Source organism: Lepus europaeus, chromosome 4 (assembly GCF_033115175.1).
Source record: "Lepus europaeus isolate LE1 chromosome 4, mLepTim1.pri, whole genome shotgun sequence".
Lineage (NCBI taxonomy): Eukaryota > Metazoa > Chordata > Mammalia > Lagomorpha > Leporidae > Lepus > Lepus europaeus.
The window spans coordinates 135,083,399-135,092,316 of NC_084830.1; the positions used below are offsets into that span (position 1 = coordinate 135,083,399).

The 8,918-nt window shown below is 37.8% G+C and overlaps 1 pseudogene; it reads right to left on the reverse strand.

Moving 5' to 3' along the window:
• Nucleotides 1–803: 803 nt before the first annotated feature.
• LOC133758557 (large ribosomal subunit protein uL5-like) lies at nucleotides 804–1,271 on the reverse strand (annotated as a pseudogene).
• Nucleotides 1,272–8,918: the final 7,647 nt, after the last annotated feature.

An 8,918-nucleotide genomic window follows, 5' to 3' on the forward strand; every position in this document is an offset into this window, starting at 1 on the left:
AATGCTCTTAAACATCTTATTACTTACTATAGGCTCTGGTAGATATTTACATTTTTTTCAAGTGAGCCAAGTTATCATACAGTTGTCTGTTATAAATAGCAATGTAACTACAACTCAAATGTGGCAAAATCATGAAAGCCAACGATGCACAGTTGAAGTTTTAGAAACACAGAAGTTTGGACATCCTGGAAGGAATAACTCTGTCATCAAACCACACAGGCAAGAACACATTTTAAAGATTTTAGGGATTCTGAAAGGCTCATTTTCTTAAATTGGACAAATGATCATTCCATATAGCCCAGGAAAATCTCTTAGAGGCATCTTGGCTGAGAGAAAAGTAGTCAGTGTTGCTTAGCAATATTATCACACTCACATGTGAAATATTTAAGACAACCCACGAAGCTCTTTCTTCAATTCTTCAATTATTCAAAAGGCGTAATAGAAACTGTATTGTAAACAACATGTCCCCCACATGTGGAAGGAGAAGGGGTGCAGAAGGTCCTCGCCAGGCCCTCAAAGTGCTTACCAGCTTTTGAGAAAGACAGACTGGCTGATAGACCGATGACGTGAAGGCCAATCCCTTTTTTGTTCTAGAAAAGTGCCAAATTTTTTCTTTGCACATGCTTTGTCTTCACTTGGATTTTTTTCCTCTTATACTTCACATGTGTATCTCCTTCTCATACTTTGCTTACAGCAAACATTTCTATCTCCTCAAAGAAGTTTTTCTTTTCTTTCTTTTTTTTTTTTTGTGCATTCCATTCCACTGAAAACATTTTATTGGCCTTTTGGGTAGAAACTGGAATTTATTTGCCAGGAAGGATGGTCCCATTACACTTCTGCATGAACCAGGGCACGGGCTTCTCTGCCGATTCTGTGTTCGGCCCCAATGCAGCCTGTACTACGCTTTTGTCAATGATGTGAAAACCTGGGCTACCCAGCAACTCATAGAAGTCCAAGCCATCGATGCTTTTATCTGAGAAGTTATCTTTTCTTAAACAGTGCTCCCGCACGTTCGGACCTTTCTCCAGGATTTCTTCTTCCTTTGCCCCACAGACTGTGCCATGGATAGCCATTTCTTATTCCTCCTGATGCCAAAGGGTCTGTCGGTATGTTTATTAGCTTTGGAAATCACAGGGATCTGATCCATGAGCAGCTTCAACACCTTGGCTGTCCTGGTCAGTCTGTCTCCACTCCCCCACACAGACGTTGAGACAGAGCTTGCTGATGCAAAGTTCCTACGTGAATTCTTTTTCAATTTTCACCTGCATCATGAGAGCAAGAACTCAAAGAAGCCTTTTTAACTATCACATTTAGGTAGGAAATCCTCTTCATTCGTATCTTAGTTGTCCTGTTGGTCCATTTCATTGTCACACATTTTCATTATTTGGCTTGTTGGATTCTGAATATCAGACTTGCAAGATTGTCATTTTTGATCAAAATTGTATTTCCAGGGCCTAAAACATATATAAGATCTCTATTACTATGTATTTAATGAATGTGAGTGCTTGGATGAGTGGATAAGTTTGGGAGTGAATGAGGTGAGTGAGTGAACACTTGTCTGTTATAAATGAATTTTGGAATATTTTTTCAAAAGGATTAACAAATAAGATTCATAATAATCAAAAGTTTATATCAGTTATACCTGTTTGGAGGTTAAGCAGTTGCTGCTTTCTTGAATTTTACTGATAACAGAATTCATTAGAAAAGTGAGGGATTTTAAAATGGTGTTCATTCTTTGGAGGTGAGAGTGAAGAGGCAATGAAGGGGCCTCAGTCTCACTCCGCTGCTGTTCTGAATGAGCTCACTAATGGGGATACCCGAGTTGGGTCATACAGATCTTACCTAACTGGTCTTGAAAGATCTCTGCACTTCATGGAATAATAAAGGGCCAGAGTGTCCTTTTCTAAAATAAATACCCATCCAGCTCTACTTCAGTCTTTGTGTTTTCTGTGCTTGCTCTTAAAGTTTTTAAAACCCACTCTTTTAATGATGCATGTCAAATAGTCTGATTTAATTGTACCCCACAAATATACCTATGTAATTAATTTTTAAAACTTAATTTATTGTTATATATTTGAAAAAAATGAGAGAGAGAGAGAGAGAGATTTTTTTTTTCATCTTCTGGCTTACTCCCAAGTGCCTGTAACTGCTGGGGCTGAGCCAGGAACTCCTTTTGCATCTCCTATGTGGGTGGCAGGGATGCAAGTATTCGGATAATCATCTGCTACTTCCTAGAGTGTACATTTACAGGAAGCTGGATCAGAAACAGAGGCAGAACTGAATCCTGGACATCCTGAAATGGGATATGGGCATCCCAAATGGGTTTAATCTGCTACGCCATAGGCCTACTCAATACAATTATCACCAATGAAAAAAGTAAGATAACTTTAAAGTGAATATAAAAACCATGCAGAATACATATTAGATTATGTCAGTGTTCTCAAATACAATAGTATTGGGGGACTTCAATACTCCACTGTCAGCAATAGACAGATCAGCCAGACAGAAGACCAACAAGGAAACAGCAGATTTAATCGACATTGTAGTCCAAATGGATCTAACAGATATCTACAGAACTTTTCATCCTACATTTAAGAATACATATTCTTCTTAGCAGAACATGGAACCTTCTCTAGGATTGACCACATACTAGGCCATAAAGCAAGTCTCAGCAAATTCAAAAAAATTGAAATCATACGATGCAGCTTCTCAGACCACAGTGGAATGAAGCTGGAAATTAGCAACTCAGGAATCCCTAAACATATGCAAACACATGGGGACTGAAAAACATACTCCTGAATGAACACTGGGTCATAGAAGAAATCAAAAGAGAAACCAAAAACTTTCGGGAAGTAAACGAGGATAACAGCACAACATATCAAAACTTATGGGATACAGCAAAAGCAGTGTTAAGAGGAAAGTTTATATCAATAGGTGCCTACATCAAGAAATTGGAAAGGCACCAAATAGATGAGCTTTCAATGCATCTCAAGGATCTAGAAAATCTGCAACAAACCAAACCCAAATCTAGTAGAAGAGAAATAATTAAAATCAGAGAAGAAATCAACAGGATTGAATCAAAAAAAAAAAAAAAGGCATTGCAAAAGATCAGCCAAAGGAAGAGCTGGTTTTTTGAAAAAATAAATAAAATTGACACCTCACTGGCCCAACTAACTAAAAAAAGACCCAAATCAATAAAATCAGAGATGAAAAAGGAAATGTAACAGACACACAGAAATAAAGGTCATCAGAAATTACTACAAGGACTTGTATGCCAGCAAACAGGGAAATCTATCAGAAATGGATAGATTCCTGGGCACATGCAACCTACCTAAATTGAACCATGAAGACATAGAAAACCTAAACAGACTCATAACCGAGACAGAAATTAAATCAGTAATACAGGCCTTCCCAACAAAGAAAAGCCCAGGTCCAGATGGATTCTCTGCTGAATTCTACCAGACATTTAAAGAACTAACTCCAATTCTTCTCAAACTACTCAGAAGAACGGAAAAAAGAGGAAATCCTCCCAAATTATTTCTATGAAGCCAGCATCACATTAATTCCTAAGCCAGAAAAAGATGCAACAGAGAAAGAAATTACAGATCAATTTCCCTGATGAACATAGATGCAAAAATCCTTAATAAAATTCTGGCCAATAGAATGCAACAACACATTAGAAAGATCATCCACCCAGACCAAGTGGGATTTATCCCCGGTATGCAGGGATGGCTCAATGTTTGCAAAACAATCAATGTGAAACACAACATTAAACTGCAGAAGAAAAACCGTATGATTATCTCAATAGATGCAGAGAAAGCATTTGATAAAATACAACACCCTTTCATGATGAAAACTCTAAGCAAACTGGGTATAGAAGGAACATTCCTCAATACGATCAGAGCTATTTATGAAAAACCCATGGCCAGCATCCTACTGAATGGATACAAGTTGGAAGCATTTCCACTGAGATCTGATACCAGACAGGGATGCCCACTCTCACCACGGCTATTCAATTTAGTACTGGAAGTTTTAGCCAGAGCCATTACACAAGAAAAAGAAATCAAAGGGATACAAATGGGGAAGGAAGAAGTCAAACTATCCCTCTTTCCAATGACATGATTCTTTATTTAGAGGATCCAAAGAACTCTGAGAAGAGTCTATTGGAACTCATAGAAGATTTTGGCAAAGTAGCAGGATATAAAATAAATGCACAAAAATCAACAGCCTTTGTTTTTTTATTTTTTTTTAAATTTCTTTTGACAGGCGGGGTGGACAGTGAGAAAGAGAGACAGAGAGAAAGGTCTTCCTTTTCCATTGGTTCACCCTCCAATGGCCGCTGCAGCCTGCGCTGCACCACTCCGAAGCCAGGAGCCATGGTCTCCCATGCGGGTGCAGGGACCCAAGCACTTGGGCCATCCTGCACTGCCATCCTGGGCCACAGCAGGGAGCTGAACTGGAAGAGGAGTGACCGGGACAGAATCCAGCGCCCCAACCAGGACTAGAACTCGGTGTGCCAGCGCCGCACGTGGAGGATTAGCCTAGTGAGCCGTGGCACCATCCAATCAACAGCCTTTGTATACACAGGCAATGCCAGGGCTGAGGAAGAACTTCTAAGATCAATCCCATTCACAATAGCCACAAAAACAATCAAATACCTTGGAATAAACTTAACCAAGGATGTTAAAGATCTCTACAATGAAAATTACAAAACCTTAAAGAAAGAAATAGAAGAGGATACCAAAAAATGGAGAAATCTTCCATGCTCATGGATTGGAAGAATCAATATCACCAAAATGTCCATTCTCCCAAAAGCAATTTATACATTCAATGCAATACCAATCAAGATACCGAAGACATTCTTCTCAGATCCAGAAAAAAAATGATGCTGAAATTCATATGGAGGCACAGGAGACCTCGAATAGCTAAAGCAATCTTGTACAACAAAAACAAAGCCAGAGGAATCACAAAAAGAGATTTCAAGACATACTACAGGGCACTTATAATCAAAACAGCATGGTACTGGTACAGAAACAGATGGATAGGCCAATGGAACAGAATAGAAACACCAGAAGTCAATCCAAACATCTACAGCCAACTTATATTTGATCAAGGATCTAAAACCAATTCCTGGTGCAAGGACAGTCTATTCAACAAATGGTGCTGGGAAAATTGGATCTCCACATGCAGAAGCATGAAACAAGACCTCCACCTTACAACTTACAAGAAAATCCACTCAACATGGATTAAAGATCTAAATCTATGACCTGACACCATCAAATTATTAGAGAACATTGGAGAAACCCTGCAAGATATAGGTACTGGCAAAGACTTCTTGGCAAAGACCCCAGAGGCACAGGCAGTCAAAGCCAAAATTAACATTTGGGAATACATTAAATTGAAAAGGTTCTGTACTGCAAAAGAAACTGGAAAGTGAAGAGGCAACCAACAGAATGGGAAAAAATATTTGCAAAGGATTATTAAACAGACTATACAGAGAGATCAAGAAACTCCACAACCACAAAACAAACAACCCACTTAAGAGATGGGCCAAGGACCTCAATAGACATTTTTCAAAAGAGGAAATCCAAATAGCCAACAGAGACATGAAAAACTGTTCGGGATCACTAGCAACCAGGGAAATGCAAATCAAAACCACAATGAGGTTTCACCTCACCCTGGTTAGAATGGCTCACATACAGAAATCTACCAACAGCAGATGCTGGCGAGGAAGAGGGGAAAAAGGGACATGATCCCACTGTGCATGGGAATGCAACAGGTAAAGCCACTATGGAAGTCAGCTTAGAGATTCCTCATAAACCTGAATATAGCCTTACTATACAACCCAGCCATCCCACTCCTTGGAATTTACCCAAAGGAAATTAAATTGGCAAATAAAAAAGCCATCTGCACCTCAATGTTTATTGCAGCTCATTTCACAATAGCTAAGATATGGAATCAACCTAAATGCCCATCAACAGCAGACTGGATAAAGAAATTATGGGACATGTACTCTATAGAATACTATAGAGCAGTACAAAAAATGAAATCCAATCATTTGCAACAAAATGGAGGAATCTGGAAAACATCCTGCTGAGTGAAATAAGCCAGTCCCAAAGGGACAAATATCATATGTTCTCCCTGATTAGTGACAACTAAGCACCTAAAAGGAAACCTGTTGAAGTGAAATGGACACTATGAGAAACAATGACTTGATCAGCCCTTGTGCTGTCAAGGAACAACTTACTATTTTATTCCTTTTAGTGTTTTTTTTGGTCTACTTAATACTATTGGTTGAACTCTGTAATTAACACACAATTATTCTTTGTCATTTAAATTTAACTGAAAAGTGATCGCTGTTAAATGTAAGAGTGGGAATAAGAGAGGAGATGTACAGTTCAGCACATGCTCACTCAGACTTACCCCTAATGATAGAGCTAGAAACATGCCAGGGGATTCCAATTCAATCCCATCAAGGTGGCATGTACCAATGCCATCTTACTTGTTAAAGTGATCAGTTTCAGTTAATAATTGATCAAAAAGATAGGATTAAGAATCAAAGGGATTACATAAATAAGACCAGTGTCTGCTAATACTGATAGAATTAAAAAGGAGAGAATGATCCTACATAGGAAGCAGGATACACAGCAGAATCACAGAATGGCAAAAGCCCTAAAGAGCACTCTGGCCTCAGAAACAGCCCTTAAGGCATTCAGATCAGGCTAAAAAGCCCATGAGAGTTTCACAGGCATGGAAAACCAAGATTCTCTGGCAAAAAAACAAATGACCTAAATTAAAGATTTTTGTGAGATCCCAGTGGAAAGAACAGGCAATCGAGGAGAACGTACCTTTCTCTGAAGGGAGGAGAGAACTTCCACTTTGATTATGGCCTTGTCTAAATAAGATCGGAGATGGTGGACTTGAGAGTCTTCCATAGCCTTGGCAGCTCATGACAAGAGCCTCAGGTGATGTCTGATGTCATAAGAGTGTCAATTGTTAAATCAAGGACAGGAGTCACTGTGCATCTGCTCCCCATGTAGGACCTCTGCCCTTAATGTGTTGTACTATGCAAATTAATGGTAAAATTACTCAAACAGTAATATTTACTTTGTGTATCTGTGTGGATGCAAACTTTTGAAATCTTTACTTAGTATATACTAATTTGATCTTCTGTATAATATTTGAAATTATTATAATTGAAAATGAATCATGATGAAGAATGGGATGAGAGAGGGAGTGGGAGATGGGATGGTTGTGGGTGGGAGGAAGGTTATGGGGGGAAAGTTGCTATAATTCAAAAGTTGTACTTTGGAAATTTATTAAATAAAAGTTGAAAAGAAAACAAATTATAAATAAATAAAATTTAAACAAAGATCATGTCAGTGTTAATGGATTCAGTTTTGAACAAAATATTTATATTTAGACACAATTTATTTCAAAATATCAGCACCATCCCATGCATACTGTCTTTTTTAGTAATGTTTACTAATTTTTACCTCTATTTTCCCAAAAGTGAATGCTTTTTATTGTTTTCTTCTCTTAGTCTCTGTGATAATCGTCATGGTAAGAGAAGATAAAGCAGTAGTTGAATTCTTCTCAGTTACAGCTCTTTATCAGATACCCACTGTGCACAGCAAATTGACGGTATCTTGATCTGTGTTTTTAACAGAAACTATCTATTCAGTTGTGTTATATGGTATCAGCATAGCTAGGAGGAAACTAAAGTCCTGTTGGTAGCAAAAAGAAATGGAGTTTGCCTGCTAAGGAAATTACTATAAGTGAAGCCAAGAAATATTTACAAGGAAATTCCAAATTAGCTGTGTATCTGAAAAACTAAGTCTTTAAGAAAAGAATAAGAAATATAGCCCATGGGAGGGAAGGGTGTGTATGTGTGTGTGTCTGTGTGTGTAGACTCTAATAGCAAAGGCCTTATTATTCTGAATATAGGCAAGTGTTCATGCACTACGGACCTCCAAGAAGACCCACCAGAGATGTCTCATAAGCAACTAATGCTGCTTCATTTTTTCTAATAGATGTATTACAATTTGGCCTTAAACCATCATTCCTTTATTAAAAAGTAATTACTTTTGGACTTGAACATAAATCTGAAATAATTCTTGTCCATTCCACCCTAACACCCAACACACTTGCCTGTAAGGGACTTCTCATTCATAAATGCTCCACATGGATCCTCTCTTCCTTGGAAACATCTCTTTAGGAAAGAAATGTAAGACAGAGATCCCCTAACACTCCTTAATTGTAGCTCTCTCATTTTTAGTTGTTTATTATCTTTGCAGTTGTTCAAATAGACTTTGCTTTCCTACTGAATCTGAACCCTGTACAAACTATTACAACACATATTCCACTCTTATTGTATTATTTGTCTGTGCATTGTTCACCTGCTATGCTCGATTAGTTATGAAGTAATGAGTAGGTCTGATCCATTTTTCTATTCCTACACTTTAGCAAAGGAACTTGCCCAAATGGTACTCTGTCTCTGTTGAATGAATACATGTTCCTTTCCATCCTGATTATAATATCTGTGACTATCTGTCTGTGGAATATATCATATATATGTTCTAATAGGGTTTGTCTGTTGGTATACAAGGCTCATGTCAAGTAAAGCTATAATTTATTGAGGTACTGAAAAAATATAGATCAAAAAGAACATTTATGGAAACAAGAATTTTAGGAAACATATTGATACCATATCAGGCAATGGCACAAGAAAGGAAACAATCAAAATATATTGACTAGCAGTTGGAGTAATTTTTAATAAATATTATATTTCCCTACTATGGAGTTTACACTCTTTCAGTCCAGCCATTTAGTATCAAGAGAGTGGGTGCACTATCAGGAAATAAAGAATAAGCCTGTCAATGACATTTTCATAATCTGGAGATATTTCTGACTTTTTA